Below are 19,909 nucleotides of genomic sequence, written 5' to 3' on the forward strand. Positions count from 1 at the left end.
TCTAGTGGCTCGATAAATGTCTCAACAGCCACCGGTATTAAAAGGATCATTGAAGCGATAACCGCAAATGAGCATTTGGAACTATATGATAGGTGTACAAGCAAACCTGAAGGAGTCATTGATTTGAAACTGGAAGCTAATAAAATCCGTTTGGAAGATACAATCGCTTATGAAGTAGAAAAGAAATTGAAAGCAATGAATATAGGTACTCAACAGTAGCTCAAATTCAACCTGCTCAGACCATCACGTGTGAAATTTGTAATGGACCTCACCACACTGTGTATTGCTTTGCAACTCCTCAACAAATTGAAGAGATAAAATTCTTAAAGAAGAATAATCCCTACTCCAACACTTATAATCCAGGTTGGAAAAATCATCCAAACTTCTCATGGAATGATCAGAGAGGGAATGTTCCACAATATGGTCAAGGTCAATATAAGACTCAATATCAACAACAACAAGCTCCAAAGAAAAAAGATTTGAAGATTGCCATTGAAAACATGACCACTCAATGTATTCAAATCCAAGAAGAGACTAGAAACAATTATAAAAACAACACTGCCTCTATAAAGAATCTTGAAGTTCAGCTGGGTCAAATAGCACAACAACTAGCAAGTTCTCGAACACCAGGTTCCTTACCAAGTGAAACACTTCAAAATCCAATAAATCGGGAGAATATTAGTACTGTCACGACGAAAAAGAAAAAGACCGCTAAAAAGGAAAAAGTTATACCACCTGGCAAGCCAACTGAAGAGGAAATTAAAAAGGAGACTAAAACGGTGATTAAGTTGCTCTATCCTCAGAGAGTGACAAAGAAGGAACCAAGTGAGTCAGACTTTGAGAAATTCATGACAATATTTAAAAAGGTAGAGGGTCATATTTCTTTGTTTGAAGCACTCGAGAGAATGCCCATGTACAAGAAATTCATGGAAGAGGTAATGACCGAAAAAAACCAACAACAGAAGAACTGGGGTAGCCTGGAAGGAAAAGTATAGTGCAAATTCACTAGAGTAGAAAATTCTAAACAAACAGAAGGATCCTGGAATGGTAACAGTACCATACATAATTAAAGGAAGAACCTTCAAAAGGGTACTAATAGATTCTGGAGCTAGTGTGAGTTTAATGCCATTATCAATCTATCATAGGTTGGGTATTAAAAATGTCAGTAATACAAAGACAAATTTGAAGTTTGCGGATCACTCGAGAAAGAATGCATATGGTATAACAAAAGACTGTAGCGGGGTATTCGTTACCTTATGGTTTATTGATTAAACCAAAAGTAAACATACAACTCAAGTCGCCACCACACTTTTATTTGTCCAAAGGAAAGGCTAAAAAGCAAACAAAAGTCAAGTAAGAAGTTTTATCAAATAAAAAACTAATAAAAATGTCAAAGATCCGGGTAAGGGGGTTGGTTATGAAATGGGAAGGTTTTATGCACCCAAAACATCCTTAGTACTCTAAGGGAACCTCTTTTTGCAAATATGTGTTATAGGTTGGTATTTGTGAAAATATGTGCAAAAGATTGGAGGGATGAGAAGAGAATAGATTATATTTACAAATTTGTTGTTTGAATGGATGAACCCATTACTTACGTACCATCACAAAGGTAGGATAAAAACCTCGTAGTTCGGGGTAAAAATCTCAAAGATTGGTGAATTGATTTTTTTATCAAAAGCCTTAAGGTCTTTTGTTATCAAAGGGAGAAAACTCAACCTAAACCAACAATCCACCATGTGAGGAAGGCTTCAACATACTAGTGAGGGGTTAACCCTATAATAAGTATGGAAGACTTATAATCCAACCACTAAGGATGAGGTGAGATTTACATCAACCACTATGATAACTCAAACCTATGACTAATGTTTATGAAAAGGTTTTAATAAGGTGGCCATTGGAACCACAAAATCAACTTGAAGTGAGTTGTATTTACAAATTGGGTTTATTTACAAAATGAAGTCAAAGTTGGATTAAGATTCATTCACAATGAGTATTAATGAAAAGATTTTAAAAAAATCAAAGGCTTAAGGCCTAGGTTTCTAGTTTGAAAACAATGTTAAAGTTAGAAAAGCTTTTGGCTTGGGTTAGAGTGAGGAGAAGAAGAGAAGGGCTATTCCTAAAGCATACAAAGATAAGAGAGAAGATAAAACCCTTGGAGTTCCTTTTCTTGAAATCATAGAGATGATTCAAGATATTCCTTTCCTTTGGACTTAGCAAACACAATCAAGCAATCAAACAATTTGGATTCAAGCTCCTAGTATCTCCATTTGGCTTGTCTCTCTTAACTTGGCTACTTATGACAATGGTCCTCTTTTCTATCTCAAGATGGAATCCCTATCACACAAGAGCAAACATAAAAAAGTTCACAACACAATAAGGGGAATGGACAAAGAAAGATTTTTAGAAAGATATTCCTTTGAAGTCAACTTTGAGATTTAGCATTCTAAAGGCATGAGGCCTAGTTGCTCTTCAACAAGTTTAGCATTCTAAAGGAATGAGGCCTAGTTGCTCTTGAACTCCTTTAAGCATAGGTTAGTCCTAATTCTAAGTCCTTTCTCCTTTTTACATTGGGTTCACACAAACAAAGACAAAACAAACACAGGGCAACAATATATTTATATACAATAATGAGCTCAAATGAGCAAAAGGAAAATGGCTTAAACATAAAATATGTGCTCAAGTGAGCAAAATGAAAAGCAATATGAATAAATGAGCAAGAAGTAAATTGCATTAAAGTAAATTGCAAGGAATTAAATGCTCAAATTAAAGTTAGTAGTTAGTATGGTTAATGTTAGTTTTGTCATAAGACAATTTAGCGCTATGTTAAGCAATCGTAAGTGGACTAATGTAGTAGTCACACCTATCTAAGGCCGGTCAATAAAACTATAGGAAAATAAACACAAGTTAGAGATCATGACTAGTAAGCCAAGCTCCTAAAACTTGCCATGCCAAAAGAAAAGAGGGAAGGCCTTGTATGGACTTTAGATTTTTTGCTTTACCAAGAAGCAACCTATCTTGGACACAAAGCAACTCACTTGATCTTGGATCAAGTTGAGTTTGATTTGGATCAAAGAAGGTTAAACCTCTCATTTGTCAAGACTAACCATAAAACATTAACTCATTGGCCAAAAATAAAAAGAAATGGGATGAAGATGAAATGAATGGAAAGAGAATTCAAATGTCAAACACGATTGGTCAAAAGTGAATCAAATCATCATCAACCAATGTCAAATAGAAGAGAAATGAAGATCACAAGTCAACAAGTCAAACATATTTTTTTGGTACTTTTTGGAATTAAAAATAAAATGAACAAAATATGGTCAAACCTCAAATTTAATTCAAATCAACTTCAACAAGTCCAATTAAATTCTCATAGGTCTAACATGGTCAAACTAGTTTTGACAAATTTTTTCAACAATTTTTGAAATCAGAGATTATTTTAAAACAATTAAGAACAATAAAAATAACACAATATGAATTAAAATCTCAAATAAATTAAGAAATTGATGAGACCATTTTTCATTGACTTATCATGATCCATATGTGTTAAGAAAATATTTTTGGATTTTTCAAATATCAAAAAGTATTTTAAAATGAATTAAAACTATTAATAACCAAATAATTCACAAAAAATCTTAAATGAAGTCACAAAAATAATTAAAAATCAAAATATGAAACTAGATTTTTCAAGAATTTTTTTGGCATTGGTCTCATATTTTTGTGACTTCAAATAAAATATTTATGAATTTTTGAAAATAAAAGGAATTAAATGAAATTAAAACAAAAACAAGAAAGTCAGGAAAAACCAGCGCCCTCTGATTATCTCATTAATTGACGTGGCAATGATCATGTGACTCAGAGGCGCGGATACACGAAGGACCAAAGTCAAGTGCGCTACATCTGGATTTAAAACAAGTCATAACATTGGAAGGCTGAGATTAAAATGTTTGAGCATCATCCAAGGCCCCTGAAGCTCCCACGTGGGGATGGTGGCAGAAACCACCATCTTCTCCGGCGATCTAACCAGATCCGGACACCACGCGCAGGAAATCAAACCTCAATGAAAATGAAAAAAGAAGGTATCAAAATGAAGCTGAGGTGGTGTACATCACCCCTGTAACCATGGATTCTCCTCAAAGTTTCTATTTAGAGAGAAACATGAGGTTGAAGGTCATGGTGCTTGATATGAAATGGCACGATTTACAAAATTAAGACCACCACTGGCGTGCCTCATGCTTGAGGACTTCAGAAAACAACACAAACCAAAGGAATTCACATCATATAGCAAGATCTAGATCAAGAAAGTTTGGTGATATACCTCTAAAATGGAGCTTCAAACAACACGAATTCTCCAAGCTTTTGATCCAATCTTGCTCTGGAAGTGTGATGGTGATGCACGGTTAAGGAATTGAGCTTTGAAGATCAACTAATGATGTTGAAATTCAAGCTTGAAATTGAAAATGAAAACTGAAAATTCCTTTAGTGAGGGTTTGGTTTTCAATTCAGCAGCACTTCAGATCTCCTTGTGGTTACCATTTGAATGAGATTGCACTTCTATTTATAGCTGGAATGGAGGCAAGGCAATGCTTGGCTCGTGTGCATGAAATTTGGATCCTCCATGCATGGGCCTTTACAGTCCCATGTGAGGCCTAAGAATGAATGCAAATCCATACTGAACTCATATGGAAGTGAATTGGACGTGCAATTGGCTTGGCATTTGCTTGTACATCAAGTTATAATATGAAAAGCAAAAATGAACATAAAACTTAAGCTCTTCGAAACTCACTCATGGAAAGTCCAAAAAATTAATGTGAGTAATGGTTGGAAATCCCTTGAAATAAGGAACAAAAGTCATGTTGAGAAAAAAATCATGTGAAGTTTGGAAATTTATGAAAACTGGCTGTGAAGTTTTGGGTACAAAACATGTTTAGTTTCCCTTTGAAAATTTTCACCAAAAGTAAGCATCTTCAAGCCCCTTTATTTCAATGATGTAATCCTCAAATGGAAACACCTGCAACATCAAGGTTGTAGATATTTTCAAGATGATCAATTTAGACTTAAATTTTTCATCATTTGTATTTTTCATGATAAAGTTATGGGCACTTGAAGTTGGGCATTTTTCAAATTCAATGACTTAGGTCCAAAGTGACCTATAATGTTTTGTATTATCACATGTGTTTCTTTTAGGATTATGAAATTTTGTACAACATAACATTTGAATTAGACATCTTAAGATTTCCAATGAATTTGGTCTCACCTCAAAATCACAAAAATTAAGGAAGTTAGGTCCTTGGGAAGTTGACCCAAAATTAGAGTTTCAATCAAAATGACCTATAATGTTTTGAAATGAATGATGACCTTCCTAGTTTCAAATGGTTTTTTGATGAAAATTAAAGTTGTTCATATGGCTCTCAAGAACAGTTTTTATTTTGGGGGCATCTTCATTTGACAAACACATCAAACATTGTGTCTCAGTGATCCTCAGTTTAGTCAGATGACTTGACTGGTCAACTTCTCAAGGTCAAACTTCAAATCTTGATGAATAAATGATTGAGGATCCTCACATAGGCTCATATATGCATAAAATAATGAATTAAATAACTTCCCTTGATTAAATTTGATCATAGGTTGAGGTTGCTTCATGAGCAAGGCACAATCAATGCACAGTTGAATTAGGGTTTCCTTGGGAAACAATCCTCAAGCCTTTTGGGTTATCTTGATCAATTTGGAAAATTGAGATACTTGGGAGACATATATGATTATTAGGAACTTTGTGGACCATTGTAATGCTTTTTCTCATCTTCATCTAGCCACTTCATTGAGCTTAGGAGCCTCCTAGGAGCATGGGAGCACATGATCACTTGAGCTTCAAAACAAAAAGAGTTAGTGACATATTTTTGTGCTTTTGGTTAGTAATCAAAATAAGAAGAGCAATAGTATACAATACAAGCATACTTGGTGGCCTCAAACCACTCACACAAGTCCCAACCCTAGGGTTAAGGGGCCAAACATGCTATGATCCTTGAGGCAATGTGTAGCACCTCAAATTTGCACCTCCCATTTGTATATACATTACATGTTTAGGTCATTAACATTGCATTATCATTTGCATAAGTCCATTGCATTGCATCAATCAAGACTGGTCAGGAGATTCAGCTGTGCAAGGCACCAAGAGCATTCTCCAGGAGATCAAAGCCCTAGGGTGATTCCCATGAGTTCACATGATTCAAGGATCATTTTGAAGTGATTTGGCCAAGTGTTGAAGGCTCAGAACTCATCAGTCCATGTGCAAATCATCTGAGGCCCTAAAAAGTCAACAGAAGTCAACTGCACAGTCAATGGTGAATTTGAAGGTGGGAAATGGTTAGAGATGCCTCATTCATGTTCAAACAAGTCTCATTTTACATTTCAAACATCAACATTGAAGAATTTGAAGTCAGATCAAGACTTTCCAAAAATAGCAAGTGACCTGTAATTTGAACTTTCCAAAAATGGAAAGATTTTGGACCAACTTCAACTCAAGATTACATCATCAAGAAAGCTTCAAATGAAATTTTGTCCAACATGAAAGTTGAAGATATTTCTCTCCCCTTTCTAAAAGGTCCAAGATCATGGATTTCTCATGTGTGGTTGAGGAGATCTGGTCCAATCATGGCAAAGTGTGTCTCAAAATTCAAATGGGCATAACTTTCAAACCAAAACTCCAATTTGGGTGGTTCTTTTTGCACTTTGATCCTTGTAACATGTATTTTCCAAGCATACTATCACTTGGCATGAAATCTCATTGCATGATCATTGGTGCATTCATGAAGATTTTTGGGAAAAATTTCATAAACTCATTTTTGTTGAACATATGCATACCAAATCAATTTCAAACCTTGCATGGGATGTTTTTAAGTGGGTTTTAGGCCAGAACATGCACTGTTCACGTGCATGAGGGTGCATGAAGTGGAAAATGCATTTTTGCACTTACACCACAAAAGGGATTAACCTCATTAGCATTTGGCTTAAACATTTCCTAAACATGATTAGCATGGAGTATAAATGCTTAAACCCTAACTGTTTTCACAATTAACAGATTTCAGATCTAGATTCAAGCAAATTCTCCAAATTTTTCTCTCATATTTTTTCCAAAATTCTTCAAACCTAAACACTTTTCATTGATCCATTCATCATCATGAAGCATAATTGAGCATATTTGGACGTGGAAGTAGAGGAAATCGTGGCTGTTTGAGCTATGTGCAAAGATTGAAGCATCCATGGCAGTTGAAGATTGAGCTTGTTTCTTGCATCATCGAGCTTCCAGTTCATCATCATTCATCTCACAAGCATCATAGGAGAAGATTTGAAGTGTGGCAAGGCTTGGAAGCACGTGGTTTCAATTCTGTTCATCAAGAGGTTGGTTTTTTGACCTCTTTAATTCTCGAATTCATTATGCTAGTTGTATAGATCATTGAATGGTGATGAATCTGAGCTTTAAATCGAGTGAAATGATGCTATATTCACAAAGTTACATGCGATTCAAGCTTTGATGATGATTCTTGTTTCCTTCGATCCATGCGTGTTTGGATGTTTTTGCATGAAATGTTTATGGATTCTTGATGTACATGACCTAATGATTTGAATGCCATGCTTGATTTTCATTTCTAGAACATTTTATGGAAATCTGGAAAATTGCATGAAGATCTTCATCGTGCATGCATGAAGTTCATATGTTTTCCAGAATTGCTGGGGGTTTTCCTGCGGATTTAGCTGGGAAACGCATGTGGATTAGCTGCGGATTTTCAAATGCCATGCAGCGCGCGTTTTAGGGTTTGAATGTCAAAACGTCACCGTTTTGTATGGCGCGCGCTTAGGAAGTTTGAATGTGGTACCGGTTCGAGCCTGGATGGGGACGTTTCTCATATTGCCTTGCATTTTCACCATTTCCTTCATATTTCATGCTTGCTTCACATTTTCACTTTCAAATTTTCCATCAACTTCAAAAATTCACCATAATTTGAAAATTAATCCAAATGACCTCCAACTTTTTGCATTGTGATCCTTATGTTGTCTAGATTTTTATGAGTATAAATTGGAAAGTTGTGCCTAGCCTGAAAAATATTTTGTCCTAGGGTGATTGCACATGTATGCATATTTGACCTTGCCTTGGTTATCATGTTGTGAAATGCTTGTCTTTGATCCAATGCTTCTGAAATTTTGCATGTTGAAACTAGACACATTGCTTGACATTTTGGTATGGATTTGGTATTTTTATCAATTGTCAATTTTGTTTTATGAATGTGCTAAGTTGGTGTGACAATTTGTGTCACACCTTGTGATGTTCAACTTGAATGATGTGTTCACCATGCCAAATGATCTCCAATTGCCCTGATTTTTTGTGTGATGCATGTTATAAATGTTGTGATTGCTCATGAATTTTGTTGGAATTATTTGAATCATTTTTGATTTAATTGAGATTTTTCATTCTGGTTGATCACATTTGAGCTTTGAAATTGCCTTGAACTTCAATTGATCATGAAATGCTTTTGGTTAATGATTTTGATATGGGACCTTTTGAGGTTTGTTCTTGATTGAATGTAGATGATTCATGTTAAAATTCATGTTCTGTTTTGAATGTTTGACCCTCTTTTGACCCTAGGCTTTGACCTAGTGGTTTGGACTCACTGTTTGGATTGTGAATTTCAGGTTCAAAGGCACATTGCCATGAACGGAGTGGCTCATTCATTTGAGTTTGACTAATTGGTTGATGATTGGCTAACCTTGTGTTGTTTTGTAGGTTGATGCTAACTCATTTGAGTTTGCCTTGTGGCTTGCACATTGTGAACATTGTTTGTCTGTTTGTTATTGCTTGTTGATTGTTTGTCTGTACAGTTGAACTGATTAGTTTAGATTTTTCACAGGTACCTAAGTTGCTTTGAGTTCTTTTGAACTTGATTTTGCTTTGCTTGGTTGCTTAACCACTGAGGTATAATTTCTATGACTTCATGTAGTCTGGAAGACCTGTCCTGTTATGTGGGCAGGCACCTGTCTGAAGCCCTCCTTAAGAGGCAATGCTTGTGAATGTTTAAATTTGTGCCAAGCAGGTAAAGACCTCTTAAGAGGCAATTGGTAGATAAAAGAGATGTGTAGTCCATCTCCTGCTATTCAGTTGTGTCATTTACCTTGCTCACGCCATTGTGTTGATACATTGTGGATAATAACCCAAGATCATGTTGTGTCAGTCATGTGGAGAAGAGTTCATACATTCTGAACTCCCACACTTTCTATTTGAGTCAAGCTCTCCCAGGCCAGGGATAAGAGCTGTGAGGTCTTACCCTCACTTCCTATTTCATCTGCTTCACCCTAACTCTCAATGTTAGGGTTAAAAGCTAATCATACCCTTTTCCAGTAGCTTGTTTGTCGAGGTCGACATGACCCCTTGACTAAAGCTTAACCTTGTGTGAGCCCATCTGTTTGCATATAGTGTGTGTGCTTGCTTTTGTGTTTATGATTGCCTGTGCTGTTTAGGATAGCTTGCTCCCTGTGCAAGTTAGATAGAAACCTTAACATAGGGATCGTATGCATGATAACTTCTAGGCTCGAGTCGTAGTCTCCCTAGTAGTTTGTGTCTCCCTTTGTCTCTGGTTAGGACAGCAGTTCTTTCCCTGTTTAGGGGAACTACGTTGCCCTGATCCTCATATCAGATGAGGTACGTAGGCAGGAGATGAGCTGATCTCTCCGGGGGCCCTTTTTCTTTTTCAACCCTTTGTGTGTGTTGGAGTCTGACATAAGTCCAGCGATTGGCAGTTGGTTTCCTGTGTCTTGTTTGCTTGTTGGAGTCTGACGTAAGTCCAGCGATTGGCAGTCGGTTTCCTGTGTGTGTTTGTTAGTTCGGAGTCTGATATAAGTCTAGCGATTGGCATTCGGTTTCCATGTTTGCCTGTTTGTGTGGAGTCTGACGTAAGTCCAGCGATTGGCAGTCGGTTTCCTGTGTGGGTTTTGTTTGGCGTGCGTTAGTCGAGCTACGAGTGCTCTGATTCTTCTCCGGTCAGAGAAGATACGTATGCATAGGATGCGACATCCTAGCGAGCACGTTTCCCTTGTCCCGAACTACGTCGACTCTAATGTCTGTGCCTGACAGACTACGTAGGGCCAGGATGCGATATCCCGCAGAGTTAGTTTCTCTTGTTTTCTTGTGTTTCCTTCCAGCCTTGTGTGGTGTTTGAGCAGTTTTTAGCAACCTTATCCTTTCCTTTTGTGCGTGGATCCCGTCGAGTACGACGGATGCGTAGGGGTGCTAATACCTTCCCTTCGCATAACCGACTCCCGATCCCATCTTTCTCTGGTCGCGAGACCATGTCTTTTCCAGGTTTACTTCGAGCGTTTCCTTTCCCTCTTTTGGGATAAATAACGCACGGTGGCGGCTCTGTTGTTTCGTTTTCCCGCCGGTTTTTCGCGTAATGTGACAGCTGGCGACTCTGCTGGGGATTATGAGAAGTTGACCTCTTGCTGGTCCATCTTCCCTAAGCGAGTCTCTCCTAGCGCTCTCTAGGATAGGATTTGGTTGCTTTTGCTGTTTCATTTATTGCATTCATTTATTTATTGTTTGCATTTATGTTTGCATTTATGTTTGCATTCATCACATATTCATCTGTGCTGGATGTGCTGTGTTTGTCTCTCTGTTGGGGTGGGAATTACATGAGGTAAAAGGCCCAATACCCAGGCTATGAGTGAACTCTAGGACACCTAGGAATAGAGTGATTCTTGGGAAGCGGGTGGTATTGCGCCACTTAGCAGAACTTGATATCACGAGCAGTTCAGATCCTGATGGGGTATTATCGATACATACTTCGGGTGTGTACATGATGATATTCTATGAAAGGGTTGTTTATCCTGCGTTTCTCTCGACTTTACCCTGGCCTAGATTACACCAGTGAGTGGGGAGGGAATGATCATTATTACAGGTACCATTGGTGACTTGTTGGTGACTTGTTGGTGACTCTTGGGTCCTGTTGGTGACTTGGGTCTACAGATTGGGTCTCAGATGACTTTGGGTCTCAGATGATTTATGGTTCCGAATTCAAGCCGAAGCTTTGATCCCGTGCCTTGAGATACACAGCCAGCCAATCGTGTTTGCATCATTTGCATCATAGCATATTTATTTCCAAAAAATAATGTAAAAAAAAAAAGAAAAAAAAAGAAAAAGAAAAAGCTAATATCCTCATGCATATCATTTTTCAGGTTCATTCAGGAGTCTATTCATTGTGAGAGATGGCATCCGTTCCAGAGTTGAAGCGAAAGACTTGTTCCTACAGTTTTCACCGTGAGCCTTTGACGTCTCTGATAGAGTTGAGCAACCTTGTGACCGGCGGTAATCAGAAGGTGTTTGCTGATCAGTATGGGGATTTGTTGACACTGTTGAGGATGGTGGTAGATCCAGTGCCGTTGCAGACTCTTCTACAGTTCTATGACCCGGAGCTCCATTGCTTCACTTTCCAGGATTATCAATTAGCACCCACTCTTGAGGAGTACTCCATTCTGCTGGGTGTCCCGATCCAGTACCAGGTGCCTTTCTTGGATGTTCCGAAGGAGGTTGATTTCAGGGTTGTTGTCAGAGCTCTCCATCTGAGTATCAAAGAAGTGAGTGACAATTGGAAGTCGAGCGGTGATGTTGTGGGGTTGCCTTTGAAGTACTTGTTGAGAATGGCTAGAGAGGAAGCAAAGAAGAGAAATTTGGAAGCTTTTCATGCTCAGTTAGCTATCTTGATCTATGGGATTGTGTTGTTCCTGAGTATGCCTAACTTTGTGGACTTTGCTGCAGTCACTATCTTCATTGGAGGGAATCCGGTTCCTACTTTGTTAGCTGACACTTACTATGCTATTCACAGTAGGCATGGTAAGGGTGGAGCTATCAGATACTGTCTCCCATTGTTGCTCAGATGGTTCTTGTCTCTCTTGCCGGTCAGTGGACCTTTTATGGATGCTCAGAGCACTCATAAGTGGACTCAGAGGGTTATGTCTCTTACTTCTTATGATATCAGGTGGCAATCTTACCGGATGGATGTGCGTAATGTCATCATGAGTTGTGGGGAGTTTCACAATGTGTCACTTGTGGGGACTAAGGGTTGCATCAATTACAACCCGGTTCTTTCTCTTCGCCAATTGGGGTTTGTGATGAATGGAAGACCACTTGATGCTGAGGTAGCTAAGAGTGTGTATTTTGAGAAGCGGAGTGACCCTGCTAGATTGGAGCAAGTGGGAAGAGCTTATAAGGCCATTGGTGTCAAGGATGGAGCTGTTATGGGGAAGAAGTTTGCAGTAGCTATGCCTGATTACATTGATTGGGTCAAGAGTAGAGTTGAGACTTTGTTGCTGCCCTATGATAGGATGGAATCTTTGCAAGAGAAACCACCTTTGATCCTTGCTGAGAGTGTACCTGCTGAGCAGTATAAGCAAGCCTTGATGGAGAATCGTCGGTTGAAGGAAAAGGAACAAGATACCCAACTGGAGCTTTACAAAGCCAAAGCTGATAAGTTGAACCTGGCTCATCAACTCAAAGGCATGCAGGGTGAAGATGCTAGTAGATTGAAGAGCAAGAAGAGGTCCTATGAGGAGATGGAGGCCCTGTTGAATGCAGAACACCGGGAATGCTTGAGGTTGCAGAGAGCTGAAGCCAGTTACCAGAAGAAGATAAGAGACTTGGAGAAGCAACTCAGAGACAAAGACATCCAACTGAAGAAGGAAGTAGATTTGAGACATGCATCAGAGAGCCAACTTGGAGGAGAGGTTGTGGAACTCAAAAGACAATTGAAAGAGAAGATCACCCCTCTGCCAGAGTGTTTAGAATGCGACCTGTTGATAGACCAGTGCCATTATCTGAAGACGCTCATTCCTGGAAGCCATTTGCCTTAGCTCGTATCTCTGTCGTTTATGTTGAGAATCACCTCCAGGCTTGTTGGATGGGATTCATTGTTGTACTCTGACCATTTGGACCTTTGTTGTATGATCTTTGTTGCTCATGTCTATGATGAGGTTGTTGATGTTTCACCTTGTGCTCAGTTATCTTGTGTATGTTGTTGCTTTGGTTTTTGTTGCAGGTTGCCATTTCTTGAAAGTTGAATTAGGCTCTTGAATGCCTGAGAAATGAACATATCATGTGCATCATACGCATCATAAGCATCATAAGCATCATACACATATCATTTTGCATTACAGGTGTTCTTGCTCAAGACTTCTCACTCTGGTTCCTGTGTCAGGCAGGATAGCTGATCAACGTCCGCACCGCTACGCAACCAGACTGAATCAACAGAGGAACATGGACCAGGTTCAAGCAGAATTGGCTGAGATGAGGGCTAACATGGCCCAATTCATGACAATGATGCAAGGGGTCGTTCAAGGGCAAGAGGAGCTGCGTGCCTTAGCCCATAGACAGGAAGCTGTACTCCCACCGCCCAGTCGTGCTTCGCCAGTGGGTATTCCTGTGACCGATAATGCTGCTGTTGTTGCTCCCGTCAATGATTATGCTGTGGGAGATGATTTGAGGGGTATTCGGATTAATGGACAACCTCTTGCTGCAGAGACCATTAATGCCAAGGCTACCCGGGCTCCCTGTCGCATTACGCGAAAAAACCGGCGGGAAAACGAAACAACAGAGCCGCCACCGTGCGTTATTTATCCCAAAAGAGGGAAAGGAAACGCTCGAAGTAAACCTGGAAAGAACATGGTCTCGCGACCAGAGAGAGATGGGATCGGGAGTCGGTTATGCGAAGGGAAGGTATTAGCACCCCTACGCATCCGTCGTACTCGACGGGATCCACGCACAAAAGGAAGGATAAAGGTTGCTAAAACTGCTCACAAACATCAAACACTGGCTGAAAGAGATACAGAAACGACAAAAGAAACTAACTCGGCAGGATATCGCATCCTGGGCCTACGTAGTCTGTCAGGCACAGACATCAGAGTCGACGTAGTTCGGGACAGGGGGAAACGTGCTCGCTAGGATGTCGCATCCTATGCATACGTATCTTCTCGGGCTAAGAAGAATCAGAGCACTCGTAGCTCGGCTCACGCACGCCAAACAAAACCACACAGGAAACCGACTGCCAATCGCTGGACTTACGTCATACTCCACACAAACAGGCAAACATGGAAACCGAATGCCAATCGCTGGACTTACATCAGACTCCGAACCAACAAAGGAGAAACAACTCACACAAACAAAACAAAAGGGCGCCCGGAGAGATCTGCTCATATCCTGCCTACGTACCTCATCTGGTATGAGGATCAGGGCGACGTAGTTCCCCTACGCAGGGAAAGAACTTCTAACCTAACCAGAGACTGGGAAATGACAAACTAGAAGGGAGACTAACTCGAGCCTAATAGTTATCATGTAAATTCACCATGGTCCTAGGTTGAAGTTTCTACCTAACTTGCACAGGGAGCAAGCTATCCTAAACAGCACAAACAGTCATACAGAAGCACAAAGCAGGTACACACACTATATACAAACAGAGGGGCTCAAATAAGGCTAGGCTTTAGTCAAGGGGTCATGTCAACCTCGACAAACAAGCCACTGTAACAGGGTGATGTTAGCTCTTAACCCTAACATTGAGAGTTAGGGTGAAGCAGATGAAATGGGAAGTGAAGATAAGACTTCACAGCTCTTATCCCTGGCCTGGGAGAGCTTCAGACAAATGAAAGTGTGGGAGTTCAGAAAGTTGGAACTCTTCTCCACATATGACTGACACAACAAAGATCTTGGGTTAATATCCACAATGCATCAACATGTAATGTGAGCAGAGGGATGACACACTGAATAGCAGGAGATGGATTGCACATCTCTTTTATCTGCCAATGCCTCTTCACTTAGGAGGTCTTTGATATGTACAGGGGACAAAGATAAACAAACACAAGCATTGCCTCTTAAGGAGGACTTCAGACAGGTGCCTGCCGAAGTAACAGGACAGGTCTTCCAGACTACATGAAGTCAGTGAATTATACCTCAATGCTTAAGCAACCAAGCAAAAGCAAAAGCAAGTTCAAAAGAGCTTAAGCAACTAATGTACCTGAAAAAAATCTAACTCAATCAGTATACAAGTCAAAAAAGTCAAACAGACAACCAATAGTCAACAGTCAACAGTCAAACAGACAAGCAATGCAACAAGGTGCAAGGCATAAGCTCAACTCAAATGAGCTAAAAGCCACCTACAAAACAAGTCAAGATTATTCAATCATCAACCAAATAATCCAACTCAAGCAAATGAATCAATCCCCTTATGGCCATGTGCTTTTTAACCTGAAAACAAAACTCAAACATAAGCACAAACCACTAGGACAAGGCCTAGGGTCAAAGATGGAGAAATAATCTAAAACAGAACATGAAAATCCACATGAAGCAACTTCAAACCAATAAGAACATAATCCAAAAGGTCTCATGTCAATAGCATCAACCAAATTCATTTCACAAATCAATCATGGCAAGGCATGCGAGTTGAAAGTTCATTGAAGCAACAGAATGAACAAATGCACATTAAATAAAAAATGATTCAATTAATCTCAAGAAAAATCATGGCTAAACAAAACACACAATATGACCAACACACCAAAAATAAAGGCATTTGGACAAGTTTAAGCATGGTAATCAAATTCATCAAGTCAAGGTAGGCACAAACAAGCTCAAAAAAGGACACAATTTGGTGCATCAACTTAACAAAAGCCTAAAACAGAATTGGCAAATGATAAAGACCTCAAACCAAAGCCACAATAAACTTCAACATGTCTAGAAGCAATGTGCAAAATTTCACATCCATATGATAAACAACCAGCATTTCACAAATCATGGAAGTTCAAGACTATTCAAAAGTTCACAAATGGCAATCCAGCAAGAAAAATCTCAAACAAATCAGAAATGAATCCAAAAATTCCACGAAATTCATGATCAATCACAACATCCAGAAGAAGCATCATACAAAAAATCACATCATTTGGAATTTAATTGGCATGGCAAAGAAATTCATCAAATTGGACAAGCAAAGGTGTGACACACATTGTCACACCTACATTAACATGAGCATATCTCAGCAACCACAAATGATAAAAATGCAAACTCAACACCAAAATGTCCAGCAAGATGTCTAGTTTAAGCATGTCAAATTTCATAATCATTGGATTAAATCTCATCATTTCCCAAGAGATATGGCAAGCAAGGTACAAACAAACATACATGTTAACATTCCCTACATCAAATGAATTTCCATCCGAGCACAATTTCTGGAAAAATGCTCATAAAAAACTAGAAACAATAAGGAGCACAATGCAAAAATCCACACATTTTTTGGATGAATATTTATTGAGTTATGATTTTTTAAGTGGAAGAAAAATTAAAAAAACATGAATGAAGCATATACATGAATGGATGGAGAAAAGAAAATAATATGTGGAACATTTGCTATAGGCCAGAATCGAAGGGAGGTAATTTTTGAAATAGGGCGCGCTAACATGAAACACTGCGTTTCATTAAACGCATGTGGCAGTCAAACATGACGTGTCCACGGTCAAACGCACGGGAACCACTCAAATGGCCAGGCAATCGCTTCGCTGGACCAATACATGTCCACTAACACATAACCACATGCAAAACGCGCTGGGAAAGATCTACAGAGTTCTGGAAACACAAACCCTAACACATTCATATGTGTTCTTCATGTTCTTCCCAGGTCAAGAACAAAAGTGCCAGAAATTCAAAATAATCATACCAATGCGTTCATCTCTCATCACTCAACCTGAATCCAGGCTTGGTTTAACATAATTCCACACATATCCAAAGAATCGAGCAAAAGAAGTTTCACATATCAAACTTAAAATCACCATAACTAACACAATACTGCATGAAAATTAATGATCTAAAGCTCATCATGCTCAGTGTTCAAAGATATACCATAAGCACATAACAATTTCGTGAATAGAGGAGATCGATTTCTAACCTTCAAGAAGATGCAGAAGTGAAACAGGTGATTTCAGACCTTGAGAAGTTCAAACAGATCTTCCTAAGCTCTTGTATGGATGAATGATTGAATGTTTGATGCTTACTCGAGCTTGATCTTGCTGGAATTGCCAACTGCCATGGATGAATGCAAAGTTCAACAACTCCAAATCTGCACGAAAACCTCTAGATCTTGCTTCAACAATGCTCTTCAATGCTTCTAGGTGAAGAATCAATCAAGAACAAGGCAATGTGTTTGCAGAATTTTGATGAAAATTGAGAGAGAAAGTTTGAAGAAAATTTTCAGATCTGGAAATTGTGAGGTGTTCATGCTGAAATCTGTTAGGGTTTGGCTTATATACCTGCTCCTAATTATGTTCTTAATCATGTTTAGGCATTTGGCAAGTGGATTAGGAAAACAAGGTGTAAATGCAAATTACCACTTCACCTCTATGCATGGGAAAAGCAATGGAACAGTGCACGAATTTGGGCTTGAATCCACTCAAAATTCTGTTTGTAAGCCAATGGAAGTGTTGAAATGTGTAAACAATGCATTATTTTTAAATTTGAAAATTCCTTCCAAAATTCAAATGAAAAACCAAAGAATTATGTGATAAGAATGCATGGCTTGTGATGCATAATTTGGATAGTAGAGATCAAGAGAAAAATGTTGCAAAAAGAACCACTCTATTTGGCCTTATGGTGTAAAAGTTATGCATGTTTGAAGTTCAAATTCACTTGGCTATGTTTGATCCATATCTCTTCAACCATACATTAGAAATTCATGATCTTAGACTTTTTGGAAAGGGGAGAGAAAGATCTTCAACTTTCATGTTGGACAAAATTTCATTTGAAGCTTTCTTCATGATGTAATCTTGAGGAGAAAACCTTTCCATTTTTGGCAATTTCAAATTACAGGTCACTTACTATTTTGGGCAAGTTTTGATCTGACCTCAAATCCTTCAATGTCGATGTTTGAAATGTAAAATGAGACTTTTATGAACATGGATGAAGCATCTCTAACCATCTCCCACCTCCAAATCCACAGTTAAACTGACAGTTGACTTCTGTTGACTTTCTAGGGTTTCAGATGAATTGTTCACTGACTGATGATCTTTGAGCATCCAATGCTTGACCAAATCTCTTCAAAATGATCCCTAGGTCACATGAACTCATTGAACCAACCCTAGGGCTTTGATTCCATAGAAAATGCACTTGCTTGCTTGCACAACTGAATCTTCTGACCAGTCTGATTGATGACATGCAATGAACTATGTAATGAACAATGCAATGTTAATGACCTAAAATGAAAATGTATATGCAAATAGGAGGTGCAAATTTGAGGTGCTACACTCCCGTGCGCCATCCTGCTCCGCTGGTTGACAGGAAGGAGGACATGTTTACTCTCCTCAGTGAGGATGATGAAGTTGTGGGAAGAACTGACGAAAGAGATCGGAAAGTTGATGCCCTAGCTGAAAAAATCCGAGCTATGGAATGTCAGAACTCTTTGGGTTTCGATGTGACAAACATGGGTCTGATGGAAGGGTTGAGAATTCCCTACAAGTTCAAGGCGCCCTCATTTGACAAATACAACGGTACTTCTTGTCCTCGCACCCATGTGCAGGCTTACTACAGGAAGATCTCTGCCTACACAGACGATGAAAAGATGTGGATGTACTTCTTCCAGGACAGCTTGTCTGGAGCTTCCTTGGACTGGTACATGGAGCTGAAAAGAGAGTCCATCAGAAGTTGGAGAGATCTGGGGGAAGCCTTCCTGAGGCAATATAAGCACAACATGGACATGGCACCGAGCCGGACTCAGTTGCAGAGTCTTTGTCAAAAGTCAGGAGAGAGTTTCAAGGAGTACGCCCAGAGGTGGCGTGAGTTGGCTGCAAGAGTACAACCCCCTATGCTGGAGAGGGAACTGACCGATATGTTCATCGGTACATTGCAAGGAGTATTCATGGACCGGATGGGTAGCTGCCCGTTCGGTAGTTTTTCAGATGTTGTAATTTGCGGGGAGAGGACAGAGAGTCTTATTAAAGCTGGGAAGCTTCAGGATGCTAGTTCCTCATCTTCAAAGAAACCATTTGCTGGGGCACCCAGAAGAAGAGAGGGTGAAACCAATGCTGTGCAACACATGAGAAGTACAAATAGAGGTCAATATCGCCAGGTTGCCGCTGTAACCATTCCAGCACCTCAGCCATGTCAACAACAGCAACAACAGAGGGTTCAACAACCACCACCACCACAACAACAACAACAACAACGTTCGTATCAGCCTAGACAGAGGATGCCTGATCGTCGTTTCGACCCGTTGCCAATGACCTATGCTGAGTTGTTGCCCGAATTACTCAGATTAGGGTTTGTTGAGTTGCGTACTATGGCTCCGTTGACAAAGATACCACCTGGGTATGATGCCAACGTTCGTTGTGACTTCCACTCTGGTGCACCGGGGCACCATATTGAGAACTGCCGGGCTTTTCATCATAAGCTCCAGGATTTGATTGATGCCAAAACTATCAATTAAGCTCTTGTGCCTAATGTTGTGAATAACCCTATGCCTCAGCACGGTGCACATAGGGTGAACAATGTGGAAGACGGTGAAGCTGAAAACTTGATAGTTGAAGTTGAAGATGTTCAGACTTCATTGCTGGTGGTAAAGGACCGTCTGTTGAATGGGGGCGTATTCCCGGGTTGTGATCAAGACTGTTCAGATTGTGTTCGTTCAAAGAATGGTTGTGTACAGTTGAGGGCTGGTATCCAGAGATTGATTGACGAGGGATGTCTACAGTTTAGTCGGGTTGTGAAAGAACGCGAGATGGTGTCAACTGTCACCATTTATTTCAAACCGTCCGAGGGACGTCGCTAGAGAACTGTCAGTGCGCCTGCAACCAGTGGTACTCCTGTTACCAAACGTCTACGGACGAGAGGGAAAAACTTCAC

This window comes from Lathyrus oleraceus, chromosome 1 (assembly GCF_024323335.1).
Source record: "Lathyrus oleraceus cultivar Zhongwan6 chromosome 1, CAAS_Psat_ZW6_1.0, whole genome shotgun sequence".
Classification (NCBI taxonomy): Eukaryota; Viridiplantae; Streptophyta; class Magnoliopsida; order Fabales; family Fabaceae; genus Lathyrus; species Lathyrus oleraceus.